The following is a 14,511-nucleotide window of genomic DNA, read 5'->3' as shown; positions in this document are numbered from 1 at the left end:
CTTTCCCTTCATCCACAGAACCTGTAATCTCATCATAGAAGGCGATTAGATTAGTCAGGCATGACCTTCCCTTGGTGAATCCATGCTGACTGTTCCTGATCACTTTCCTCTCATGTAAGTGCTTCAGGATTGATTCTTTGAGGACCTGATCAGTTATTTTTCCGGGGACTGAAGTGAGGCTTACTGGCCTGTAGTTCCCAGGATCCTCCTTCTTCCCTTTTTTAAAGATTGGCACTACGTTAGCCTTTTTCCAGTCATCTGGGACTTCCCCCGTTCGCCACAAGTTTTCAAAGATAATGGCCAATGGCTCTGCAATCACAGCCGCCAGGTCCTTTAGCAGTCTCGGATGCAACTCATCTGGCCCCATGGACTTGTGCACGTCCAGTTTTTCTAAATAGTCCCTAACCACCTCTTTCTCCACCGAGGGCTGGCCATCTATTCCCCATGTTGTGATGCCCAGCGCAGGAGTCTGGGAGCTGACCTTGTTCGTGTAGACAGAGGCAAAAAAAGCATTGAGTACATTAGCTTTTTCCACATCCTCCGTCACTAGGTTGCCTCCCTCATTCATTAAGGGGCCCACACTTTCCTTGGCTTTCTTCTTGTTGCCAACATACCTGAAGAAACCCTTCTTGTTACTCTTAACATCTCTCGCTAGCTGCAGCTCCAGGTGCGATTTGGCCCTCCTGATTTCATTCCTACATGCCCGAGCAATATTTTTATACTCTTCCCTGGTCATATGTCCAACCTTCCACTTCTTGTAAGCTTCTTTTTTATATATCCTCCTCTCCCCCGTCCCACCTTCCTCCTCGCCACCGCTCCACCCTTCCCTCCTCTCCCCCATCCCACTTTCCCCTCGCAACCGCTCCAGCCTTCCCTCCTCTCCCCCGCCCCACCTTCCCCCTCATTGCTCCTCCACCATTCACGGCTTCCCCCTCTATCCCGCTTCTCCTAACGCTTGCTACAGCAGCCCCGCCTGTCCTGCGCCGCTGCCCGGAGCTGATTGACCTGATTGAGAAGCGGCCAGTTGCCAGCAGGGGGCGCTGCCGGGCAGCGCTCGCGCTGGGAGACGCGCTCGGAGAGTCCGGCGCTGGCAGGTAGCGGGCAGAGAGCGCGGGGCTGGGGCTGGGGCGGGCGCGGGCGCGGGCGCGGGGCGGCGCCTGCTAACGCCTCCCCTGGGCTGGACGGGCCGGGAGCTGCGCGTCCCCACACATGCAGGCGGGGCGCGAACAAATCATGCCGCCTGTGGCGCGGGCGCCGTCCAGGACGGGGAGGAAGCGCTGCGGGGGGACAGAGCCGCCGCAATGAGCTGGAGTTTCCGCCCCCGGGGAGTTCCCGAGCTGGGAGTCAGACTCTGTGGATACAATGCTGGGGCGCTGGGTTTAGCAGGAAATAGCGAATAAAGCCAGTAAGTGTCTCGCCTTGGGTTGTTCGTGGTGAGGGGAGAATGAGCCCTGTTCTGGATGGGGCCGAGAAGGAGAGAGCTGTCACTGGGGGGGGCGACCCTTCCCGCGCTGGGGCCCCGCTTCCACTGCTGGTGAATGGTTCCGACAGGAGACTTGGGCGACACCGGGACCGCCCCAGAGCCCCCCGCTGCCCGCCCCTCTCCCCCCTGCGCCCGCTGCCCGTGGCCGCCTTCGCGCGGGGCTGTTGAACGGGGCTGCAGAGTAGCGGGTGGCGGGGAGGACAGAGAAGCTGGATCAGCAGCGCTGGTGCTGGGGTGTGAGAGCCGCCGCTCCCCCGCTGACGGGTGACTTTTTATTTAGTTGTCGTCGTATTTACTTCCAGATCGAAAAGCACCATCAGCATAACGAAAACCGGAAAAAATGTTGTCGGTAATGGGATGTCGGATCTAGTTGGTCAGAAATTAAATAGTCAGTTTGAAGGGGAACCCTCCCGCCCCCCCCACGTGATTTAGAATTAAAAATATATATTTCAGGGGCCGGGGAGGGAGTATAGATCTTATTTGTTATAAGAATAAACCTAGTATTTATCTCATTTGTCAAAAAATAACATAGGATGTCACATGTGTATTGTGGTAGCACCATTCACCCCAAAGCAGTTTGCAAGACACTCATATTTAAAAAGGTTTGGAAGATACCGATCCGAATGGAGATTTCCACTTGGCTCATGATCATATTCAAATAAAACCATGGGGAGATCTGGCGGATTCCTGCGTGGTGATCATGGTTTTATCAGGACATCTGGGAGTGGGACAGTGACATACTAGGGGGCACAGTTTGAGAGAAGGAAAGCAGAAGGAAAGCAACATTTATGCAACCGAAATGTGGCTGCAGTGGGAATAAATCGGATTTTTCTTGGGGATTTGAGTGTCGGGCGGCGGGGGTGGGAGGTGGAGTTGAGCTTTTAAAAACACACAGACACGCACAGAGCAACAGGTCTGGTTTTGCTTAGAAAGATTGAATAAAGGTGATTTGTGGTGCTTGACCTTAACCTTTCCTTTTGAGTTTGGTGGCGTTTGGGGCTCTTTAGCCAAGAGAGGAGAGGTGCGTTCAGAGTTAGGGAACGCAATTCGTCTCACCACTTTGGCAATGAGTAACTCTCCCGAAAGACAGGACACCTAGTGGACTAAACACTGGGTGCGATCCAAAGAGGATTTATCAGTACTAAAAATAAACAAGTCCACGGATGTGTCCAATAGGCTTGTGTCCCGTTTCGACCTTTTCAGGGCTGATTTGCAGATTTTTAATGGTTATTTATTTATTTATTGTTGCGTTAAATGTCCTGTCCAAGGTGCTGAAGTTGGTTTTCCTGACATTTTCCAGGATTTAAATGTTTTGGAGGAGTGAATTCTGGATTCTTTCTGTGTGGTTTGAAGTGAAAGATGGCAGGGAGAGGAAATTGGGATGTGTTTTCAAACACATCTATTTGATCCTTGCTTTTGGCCTGGGAAAACAAGGCAGGTGGAGATGCAGATGGAAGTGGCAGAATCCTATAAGCTTTTGGTGGCAGAGGCTGTAAAAGGTCAGAACTGCTATGGAGTGGGGATGTGCAGTCCACTTATTTTAATGGCCTGAGAGGACAGTGTATTTGAAGATGCTGGTGCTGTTTTGGGGGACACATTATTGCCAAGAAATACTAACCTAGCTGGTTCCCAGAAAGTTGGGGAGAACCAGTATCGGGATGAAATGGAAGAGATATTTGCTGGTTTGGGAATAGTCTGTCTGCATAGTCTTATCAGACGGCAACTGCAGGAGAAAGAGACCCTCAGAAATATAGGCTGTTTAGAAAAAACACCCAATTTCTGTGGGGAAAGTAGCTCAGTGATGAAGTAATTTTAATGCTGGCCTGTGGTACACATTGTGATATTTTTAGGTTTACGTGTCAAAAGCTTTCAGCCTCAAGAAGTTGAGTTTACGTAATTCTTTGTACGTGATGATGCTAAGAATATTTTTATACAAATATGACACAACTCATCATACATGATTGGGAATCTAGTCTGTGATGTGTGTTTTTTCTCTGGTTCTTAATGTTTACTCTTAGGTAGTTATGCGTGCCCCTGGGGGTACACAGAAGTCTTCCAGGGGATACATCAATTCATTTAGATATTTGTCTGGTTTTACAACAGGCTACATAAAAAGCACTAGCGAAGTCAGTGCAAACTAAAATTTCCTACAGCCAATGAGTTGTTTATACTGCTCTCTATACTATACATTGAAATGTAAGTATAATATTTATATTCTGCATTATTTATTTTATAATTATATGGTAAAATGAGAAAGTAATTTTTCATTAATAGTGTGCTGTGACAATTTTGTATTTTTATCTCTGATTTTGAAACTTGGGGGTACACAAGACAAATCTAACTCCTGAAAGGGTACAGTAGTCTGGAAATGGTTAAGCCATTGCTCTTTGGCAATCAATAACAAAACTTTATATATTGTATAACTTTTCTATAATATCTTAAATCTGAGGATCTCAAAGCACTTTACAAACATACAGTTCAGATTCTGTCTCTCTTTTTCACATGGAGGAATATTTTTCTCCACAAGTAGGCCCACTGGTTTCAGGAATGCAACAACCCTATAAGATAGGGAAGTATTATCATCCTCATTTTACAGAAGGGAAAACTGAGTTTAAGTAACTTGCCAGATGTCACAAAAGCAGTCTGTGGCATCACCAACAATTGAAGCACACTTCAATTCCTGGGCTTTGGCCAGAAGGCTTCCTAGTTCCAAATTCTGGTGCTTTAGTTGGGAGTAAATATCTGTTTTAAGTGATGAAAACATTGTATACCTGAATTATAGCACAAACTGCCCCCTATAATCTTAGCTTGTTTTTTTTTTTCATCCAAAACTGAAACTGTGGGTGCACTTTGACCTGACAGTGTCTCTTTAGGCTTATCTTGCAAAGTAACAGTTTCTAAATGAGGATGGAAATCAGGTCACATTTCTGGCTCTACAGGATTTATCTCATTTCTCTTTTTTCTCAGTAATTAGAGTCACTAGTAATGAGGAGAAGAAAACTCTTTCAGGACTGGAATTTCCCTAACCTCTCTTGCTTTCTTCTAGTATTTGTGTCACAGAATCAATCCAGGTGATGTATTAGTTTGCCATGCAAGGTCCATTAGTGCCAATGTGTAGGAACTGGTTGCCTTTAGGGTTTGGCACAGCTGTTGTCGTCACCCTTACAAATATGCCTATTTTTCCTCTGATAAATAGTGTTGCCTTGGTATTTTCCTCTACTTACTGCAGGGAACAAGTAGAATACTGCAGATACTGGGGTGAAATTATTCAGAGCCAGATCATGCTTGATCATATGTAGCCATGCAAGGGATTAAGATTTACTGTGTGCTGTTTCCTCACATCTCATCTTGGGTTTAGGGGGAGGGGAAGAATGGTGGGACTGTACACCTGATAATTCATATCTTGCACAAGCTTTTTAAAAGTAGAAGTACCATGCAGGAAGTAATAAAATAGCACCAAGATTCTTCTTTACATTGTCACATTTAGTCATTCTGTAGTAACATTGAAATTACACCCTTAAATTGTCCAGTCTTGCCTATTCCCCTCCCAATCTAAAACTGGCCAAACTTTTAAAAAATATTATAATTATTTAAAGTAACAATAATAAAAGCATTGTTTCTTTGCTGAAATATTTATATAAACTTTCAGATCAAACTGAACATTTCCAGTTCACTCATAAGCTTCTCCAAAGGAGTTTACATTGTTAATACTAACACTCCCTTAACTACAGCAATGGTACACAATGCTACCATCATGTTACATAAGTCTCTGCAAAATTTCCAGTTCTAATAATACTCTAAATCTAAGTTATAATTTGAAAATTATCTACAGATTATGCTTAACTAACTTTGTAATTTGATGCTACGTTAATATGGAACATTTTAAAAATAGTAATAAATGTTCAAACCTGGGTGTTTAAAGTTAGACACCTAATCTAATTTTAGGTACCTATGGAGTGTCTGATGTTCAGAAGTGCTTAGCACTTCAAAAGATTCTTGGAATTACCAGACTGGATAGGACCAATGGTCCATATAGTTCAGCATGCTGTCCCTGCTACTTTCAGATACTTCAGAGGAAGGTTTAAAATGCCCCTGCAGTAGGCAGTTATAGAATAACTTACCCCCGGAGGAAGTTTCTTTCGAAACCCATTTGTTAGAGAGAGAGAGTTTATAATAACCCTTCAAAAATCTTGGGTGCTTTCTTAATTCCTTATTATTATAACTGAATATTCTTGTTATCCAGATAAAGGTCCATTTTTTTTAAAGTCCTGCTGCCTAAAGATAAGTGTCCTCCCACACACCAAATAGGGAATTCTCCTGATTCCTGTTATAATTCCAAAACTCGCCATGTTTGTGTCTTCACCCCAGTTCCCATCCCTGCTATGGTTCTCATGTTACAGGGATTGTCTTGCCCTTCCGGCAGAGGATAGCTGGATGCGAGTACTCCCCATATTAGTATAGAGATTGCTACGGAATGACACAGAGGCTCTCTCTGTCTCCCAGTGGCTAAGCATACTGCTTCTGCTACATTCTCAGCCCCAAAGTGAAGAGCTGATTTTGAGTTTCAAGCATGGTAGAGCAATGCACTACTCTGATCCTGCTGGATTGGCTTGTAGGGTTGCCGGTAAGAACTGTTACAATTGGTGCACATAATATTTTGCTAATACAAGGATATGGAAAGGACTACAAGTATCTTAAGGATTTTTCTTTCTCTTCAACAGTATTTCACTTTGAAAGGTCTAATCTCCAATTGATACATACATGTAATTCTCATTCATATGAATATGGGAGTTACTGACTGCATGTATATTGATGGGAAAATAACCCCTTTACATGTTGTAATATACCGTAGTTACCAGTGATGAAGGATATTTTTCACAAACCAAATCTTTAAGTTCTTATGCAGTTTTTGTTCCTAAATTCCCAAAACTGATGGTCAAATTATGCTCCTTGTTCCACTGGTGTAAATACTGACTAACTCCTTTGACTTCAGTGAAACTAAACTGGATTTACACTAGTGTAGCTGAAAGCATCATTTACCCTAAAGGCTTCCAGTTTTGGCTCTAGGTGACAGTTTGTGTAGCAGTGTCAAAATATATTGGATCCAGTCATATTCTCTGTCTCAAATCATTAATTATTCTGTAAAAGTTTCCAAGAAAAAGCTGTGTATTTAAAACACTTCCACAAAAAATATCTACAAGACCCTTTTGAGGTTAATTTTAGAAAATAATGTTTTTTCCTTCTGCTGAAACCAGATATAATTTGAAAGATAATGTACTAAGATTAAAATATAGCATGTAATTATATATTGCACAAGAACAGATTTCCTGATTTTTAGTGGGTTTAGCTTTTTTTCAAACTTTCTAAACAGACAGTTCTGTTAAAGAGAGAAAAGTAAATGATGTTATGAAACCACTCATCTTAATTTAAAAAAGAAATTACCAAAGCAAACTGAGAGAAAGGAAGAGAGAACTAAAAAATCTCTCTGTCTTTCCCATACCCCTTCTTTAGGCACTACTATAATACAAATAAATATTTTAGGTTTTTTTGTAGAGCCAATGACTCTAGTATATAAGGGCCTGACCCAAAGCACGTTGTAGTCAGTGGAAAAACTCCTATTTATGTCAGTGGGCTTTGGGTCAGAACTTAAATGCTGCATTGGAAAATTAGATCTGTATAGAGAGATTCATGGTGGAGTCTATGGAGTGTTATGTTCTTTTCCTTCCCCTAGTTAGAGGAAGCTGTGCTTGGGGTATATAATTTAATTTTATATGCAGTACATATAAGCTTTAAAGCACAGAGAGACCTTTTAAACAACCAAGTGGCGTCCGAACAAGTAATTGGGAGTGAATACTGCTAATTATTGTTACATACTGGAGTGCCAAAGATCTCTCTGACTCTTTTGGTGGATTGTAAAATGTGGTTATGAAAATTTAACCATAAATGGAACTGGTAAATGCAGTGTTTATTTCCCTTCCACTATTCCTTTGGTGCACTATTAAATAGTCGGTACACAAGTATTGTTCTATTTACTGAAAGACTCATTCACCTTTCACAGTTCATTTCATATCTCTTTGCTTGTCCCAAAGGATGCTAAGTTAATAGCTCTCAACCCGTTTGCTGTGTCCTAAACAAAGCCAAAATCCTTCTGGGATGCTCTGATTTACTGGATTGCTTCCAACGATTTCTCCTCAGATTCCAGAAACGTGCCCCAAAGCACTGTGATTTACTATGCTGCCTCCTTTGAAGTGACATGGGGAGTGGCAAGCAAGTAATTCTGCAGTCCTGCTGAGGGTAGCTTGAGCGGCTGAATGTGAGATTTTTGTCTGAAAAGTTTGAAAGATCTTGTTGAAGAAATCAGTTGTGGTTTTGTTTTATTTTATTAGTGAGCTAAAGTGATCTTCAAAAAGTGAAACCAAGGCTTTTAGGTGTGTCTATGGTGCCTCACACCATGGCAAATCTGGAGCACTTCTCCTGCGGTCAGTGGAGCTGACTGTAAAAACCTGGTGGTGTAAGAGTGGAGTAAGTGAGATCAGACTCAGCCCCTGAGTGAGGCTGTGTGTATAAACTAAAATCACCATGAACAGTTAACACCAGCAGGTCACAGCATTTAAAACTCATTCAGTAGCTTCATAATAAAGGGTTCCAGAACTATTGTAAGTGCCTGACCCAAAGCCCAGTGGAGTCAATAGAAAGATTCTTATTGACTTCAGTGGATCAGGCTCTCCGTTTCTGAAACCTCATTTCCCCCTCCTGAAATTTTCAGAGGTTTGAGTATTTTTAGATAAATTATGTCATGTGTTGTTGTTTATTGGGTCATTTATTGTTGGGAGCTGTTAGTTAAATAAGGAAATAACCTGGTAATATTGAAGCATGTTAGTTGTGCTTTGCTATGTACTTAATCACTCATCAGTCAAACACTGCAATGTAATTTTTGTTATAGCCCTATTGCCTAGTCAATGAATGCTTAACCAGCATACTGACAGGTTTCAGAGTAGTAGCTTTGTTAGTCTGTATCCGCAAAGAGAACAGGAGTACTTAGAGACTAATAAATTTATTTGAGCATAAGCTTTAACCCACTTCATTGGATGCATGCAGTGGAAAATACAGTAGAAAGATATCTATATATAGATATATATACACACACAGAGAACATGAAACAATGAGTGTTACCATACACACTATAACGAGAGTGATCAGGTAAGGTGAGCTAATACCAGTACGAAGTGGGGGGGAAACCCCTTTTGTAGTGATAATCAAGATGGGCCATTTCCAACAGTTGACAAGAATGTGTGAGGAACAGTAGGGGGGAAAAATAAACATGGGAAAATAGTTTTACTTTGTGTAATGACCCATCCACTCCCAGTCTTTATACAAGTCTAATTAAATGATGTCCAGTTTCAAATTAATTCCAATTCAGCAGTCTCTCACTGGAGTCTGTTTTTGAAGTTTTTTTGTTGTAATATTGTGACTGTTAGGTCTGTAATCGAGTGACCAGAGATATTGAAGTGTTCTCTGTCTGGTTTTTGAATGTTATAATTCTTGACATCTGATTTGTGTCTATTTATTCTTTTACATAGAGACTGTCCGGTTTGGCCAATGTACATGGCAGAGGGGCATTGCTGGCACATGATGGCATATATCACATTGGTAGATATGCAGGTGAATGAGCCTCTGATGGTGTGGCTGATGTGATTAGGCCCTATCATGGTGTCCCCTGAATAGATATGTGGACACAGTTGGCAATGGGCTTTGTTGCAAAGATAGGTTCCTGGGTTAGTGTTTTTGCTGTGTGGCGTGTGGTTGCTGGTGAATATTTGCTTCAGGTTGGGGGGCTGTCTGTAAGCAAGGACTGGCCTGTCTCCCAAGATCTGTGGGAGTGATGGGTCATCCTTCAGGATGGGTTGTAGATCCCTATCTACTTTTTCGGAAGGTGCTGCTGTCTGGTAACATCTACCTAGGGACAGAAAACTCCATGAGGTTTCAGCATTGTACTCTTGGGGATTGGCCTACGGAAGAACAAAGCAAGTGTCTTCCCCCACCAGACCCACAGATGAATCTTGGAGTGTCCATGGGGAGCAGAGGGCAGCTCTGGGCTTTATGTGGCTCTGCCTCATTTCTCTTGGAGCCAAATGTTTGGACTTCTCTGGGAGCTGCTGCACCATAGATTCCCTTCCTGAAGGAACCCTAATGCAAAGTGGAGAGGCACGGGAAAAGCAAAAGAGGCCCAGGATAGCCTGAAACTTTCTCTGGGGACTCTGTGTGGCTGCTGGTGGTGGGGCAATGTGTGTTCTCTCTCTTAACCCTGCCAATGGTTGGTCATTGCCCAATATGTCCCACCTGCTGTGTGTCCCTGGCTTCCACAGTTCTTTCCCCCATACCTATCCCCCGCTGAACACCAGTCCCAGAGTTTGGGGGTTACAAATGTGGCTTCAAACACCGTTTGCCACTTCCTACTTTGATTCTGCATTGAATGCATCAGAAACTGTCCGTATTTGGCTATATGGCTTGTTACTAAGTGACTTTATTTACGTATTGTGTATTTAAAAATGTGTGCTTCAAATATTAATTAATAATATAAGAAAATAGGTAGAAATAAACTGGGTAATGGATCTGATGATACAGAGTTTAGCTGTGATTGACACAGGTGCACATTCCCTCATGTTGCTAGAAACTGACATCTATAGTTTGGAATTCCAGTGTCAGAGACTGTATGGAACTGCAGGGACAGACCCTACTGTGTGTTGCCCCCCCCCCCCCCCCGCACAAAGTTGCCTTGAACCTGGGGAATCCAGTTCCATGAAGATTGCCCATGTGTAAGGGGTTCTTGGGGGTGGGGGAAGATAGAGCCACACAGCTGCTTTTGCACCACCTCTTCTCCTGCCCACCAGTGCAAGTGGAATAGCCAAGTCAAAAATGTAGTTTGTTCGGGGGATCCCTGGACCCTGGTATTCTGCAGCTGCCAGAAATTTCTGGGAGCTGTTGGCACCTGGCATAGATTAGCACAGCCTACTCTGCAGACTGGCCTGGTTCCAGGGCTGCCTCAGGATTGAGTGAATAGCTAGGTGTCTTTGGGCTCCTCCTCTTTAGCTGTGGGTCTGGTCCTTATTTTCTGGCACTATATAAATGTAGTCTATCCCTTGCAGTAGTCAGATCAGAAATTTCATTTGTAATTTAAAACCAAATTTTCATATACATTTCAGTTTATTCCTGGTGAGAAGCAATTCTGGCGGCTGCTACTCTGAAACCTGAATTCTGACCCTGTGAACTTTTAGGCTGCCAGGCTGCATGAAATGGATGCAATGAACTTTTAAAGTTAAGAGCATCCTATCAGCAGGGGGAGGAGTGTCTATGTGCGATGACCATCATCTTGATTGACAACCAGACTGAATGGGGGCTTTCAGAGCTGAAAGCTTGAGCTAAAACAACCAAGGCTCTGTAGCTGAGGGCTGTACTAGACACAGTCTCTGAGGACCAGGCACAGAGAGGGGATATGTAACAATGGCTGGCCAAGGCAGAGGAATGGAGTGGTGTGCACATGTGCTGATAATATTTAAAAAAAGCAGCCCAATGCCCTTGGTTTGTTGTGAGTTGCTGAGCTAAGAAGCTTTATCTCTGTTGCAGCTGTGATTCTGAAGGGCTGATTGTTTATCAGGATCAGTAAGAAATATTTTACAATGTTGTTATCTTTAGGCTTGGTTCAGTGTTAGTCCTATTGACTCTGACAGTTCCCCCAGGAACATTTTTGGAGGATATTTCCATGTCAGTGGGCGAGTCCCCCTTTAGTGAGATGATGATATACTGTATCCCTTTAGCTGCATTCCTATTGTAAAGCTTCATTTCATCTCCTCACCCCCTCCTTTACCGTGACTGATAATGACTTTTTAAATTAGTCATCACATAGGGTGTGAAATTCTAGAACTGAGTGCATGGCCCAAGGAAGCAGACTCTGCTCTCAGCCACATGTATGTGGACTGAGACCCCTTTGCCCCAGCCAATGCTAATCTCTGCAGCTGCTACTGCAGGCCGGGGGCCACTGCTCCCCCACTATGTGTATCTGCACAGATTGCAGATCCACCATGTGCTCGCTTCTTTTGTACTCATAGGGAATTGCTCCATGGTACATATAGTCCAGTATCCCTGCCTGGCCTCTCCACAGAGGTCCTACCACATGTTCCTTCTTCTGTAGTAGCCACAGTGGCATGTGTGGAGCATTACCCCTTAATGCACTATCACTTAGATTCATTAAGTCCTTTGTTCCCATGTAGTTCAATGTTAAATGGTGGCATCAATAAGCCTCTTCATTTGTTGACTTTTGAAATATTTTTTCTCCCTTCCTGCACTGTCCCTCATGTCCTCTTTTGAGATGCAAAGCTGAATTTGAGAGCTGTTCATCTTCAGTTCAGTTCCAAGCCAGTTGTGTGAAGTAGGTAACAGAATCACTCTGTTACATCAGCACCAGGGCTTGCATTGTAGGCCTTAGACAGTCATGTGAGCTACGTGGCTGATCGCTTCATTTTATAAGTCGGGGGTGGGGTCAATCATGCTACTTTTACAAGTTACCCCTTGTGGGATAGTCATAGAGTGACACTGGCTTTAGTTTCAGGGCCTCCGCAAGTTTTCCTTCTCAAATGATGCTTAAGGGTAGCACTGTTGATTGCAGTGGGGAGTGTAGCAATCAGTGAACCTCAGAAAATTTGATGGGTCCATTCAAATAAGCATCTGAAGTTTAGCTGCCTCTTTGGCCTAGAAATCATGCTAGAAATTGCATGAGTTCAGGTATTCTTACAAGAGTTGCATTACTCCCTGATTCCAGCCAGGGCAGCTTTTCTCATCTCAGTATATTTTGATACTTCTGGTCCTGACTAAAACCAGGAAGAATGAAAAATAAGTAAGTAAAGGGAAGAAGTGTTATCAAGACATACCAGATACCAGGGTGGGATTAACTGAAGTCCAACATTTAGGACCATTGGCATTCACAAATCTCCTGCTCAGCTGCCACGTAACTCTCTAGGCACTTAAGTTTCCACTGTTACAGCCACTGAGGTGCCTAAATTTCAGCATCTAGCCATACACAATGCCGTCTCAATCCTGACACTGCTCACCACCTAGCTCACACCTAAGCCCCAGTAGCATTCACAAGTCAGACTGTCCCTCAATTATCTTGTCTTCAGGGCGTCATCTGGCAGACATGCTCAGAACATGCCTTAACTTGCACAAAAGACGGTGTGACATTTTCCCGGGGGGGGACCCAAATTGTCAGGCACCTCGCTACCTCCCGCCCTTAGCATGAGAAAGCCTTGTCTGTGCCTGCCAGGGGTCCTCTCCCCAACTCTCCCAGCCAAAGGCAGCACAAACACTGCTCTGTCAGCCTACACAGGCTCTGCTGTCCCTCTCCCAGCTAGTGATAGGCATACACCAACCTCGGAGCATCTGCCTGCAGTGTCCAGCTCTTGATCCACTGGACACTCCCAGAATTCTCAGATTCTCTACTCGCAAAGAAACAGAACCCCACAGCTTACCAGTTCCACTCCAGAACACAGCTCCGCTTAACACACAGCACTTACATTTGTTTGTATAAACAAATCTAACAAAGACCAGAGATTCAAGTGACAGCCAGCAGAAATATTGGAAACAAAGAGTTACAAAAATAGAACCATCCCATGTATTCTAGAACCTAAACATAACTAGAGCAAAAGCTCACCCAAAATCCTTCTGGCGTACTACAGCCAGGCTTGCTGTGATCTTCCGTTCATGAGACAAACCATGAAGTCCTCTTGCCTCCACAGTGGAAGATGCAGAGCATGCCTTTGTCCCTACAGTTAGAGTCCAGAAATCCATTGTCTTCACTTGCAAACAGTTCAACCTCTGCTGCTTGTGTATCTAGAATATCCCCTGGAGATTTTGCAATCGCTTGATAAGCATTTTGTTCAGACTGTAAATAGGTGTGCATTGTGAAGTATACAATACTCAATTGCATGTAGCCAGACAGATAGATAAACTTCTCTTGCCTGAAAGAAACCTGTTTCTCACCTTTGGTGTGACCAGCCCCAAGTCACAGACCTTAAGAACATAATTTTCAGTGTATATACATAACTCCTTACACGTTATTGGTATATACATTTCACAGTGATTATGAGGACCAAGGTGACACAAGTTTCTAGTAGGGACCTTACATGAGGCTCTTTGATGGACTATTATGCATGAATCTCTGTAACCCTTATGCATCCCTGTTCCCTCTGCCAGCTGGTGCCAAGAGGTCCCTGATTCACAGCTGGGGGTGTCTCCTAGCCCAGTGATTAGAGCCTTTATCCAGGATGTGGTACCCACCTCTGCCTGATATGCAATAGGGATTTGAGCTTAGGTCCCCCACTTCCCAGGAGCATACCCTAACCATCGGGTTATGGAGTATTCTGGAGCAGGCCTTTTTCAGTGACCCCTGCTGAAGCCATTTCACTGTATATAAATATTTAAATATTCCTTGGGCCAGAAAAAGAGTGATAATGGCTCTATAGCCCAGCAGTTAGTGCACTCACCTGGAAGGTGAGCGACTTAGCTTCCAATCCCCTTGCTCCAGTATTTAATTAGCTATATACAGTGGAACAGCTTCAGCAGGAGAGATTGACACTATCCCTAGCCCAGTGGATACCACCCTCACCTTGGAGGTGGAAGGCTCAAATCCTTGCTATACATCAGGCAGGGGATCTGGCTGCCTCCCATATCCTGGGTGAGTGCTCTAACCATTGGACTAAAGATTCTGAGAGGAGCTTCACCTCTTCAGTTTTTTTGCAATAAAGCACTAACCTGCCTTACGCACCAAACTTCAGGAGCAGGTTTACAACTGTGAATCTCAAGTGGAGCAAAGCACCTCCCTCCATTCCAGACTTGGGTGCCTAAATCCCTTTGGCTTCACCCTTCTCTCTAGAACTTACTATTGGCTAACTTTAATAGCTCTCAATGCTGACTTTTGTGAATCCCATTCTCAGGCACTTAACTCTTCCCATACTTCGTATAGGAAGCCTGGGTGC

General features: G+C 43.7%; 1 protein-coding gene across 1 annotated transcript in view; it reads left to right on the top strand.

Annotated features, from left to right (window-relative positions):
• The first annotated feature begins 1,206 nt into the window (after positions 1-1,206).
• Positions 1,207-14,511, top strand: part of LOC311515404 (sodium channel protein type 5 subunit alpha-like) — a 319,354-nt gene continuing 306,049 nt past the window's right edge. The window contains exon 1 of the mRNA XM_084618414.1: positions 1,207-1,405. The gene's annotated coding sequence lies outside the window, so the exon portion shown is untranslated. The remainder of the gene's footprint in view (positions 1,406-14,511) is intronic.

The sequence above is a fragment of the Lepidochelys olivacea genome (genome assembly GCF_965140295.1).
Source record: "Lepidochelys olivacea isolate rLepOli2 genome assembly, chromosome: 2".
NCBI lineage: Eukaryota > Metazoa > Chordata > Testudines > Cheloniidae > Lepidochelys > Lepidochelys olivacea.
Note: the sequence above shows the minus strand (reverse complement) of the source record. Positions and strands in the feature narration are given on the sequence as shown.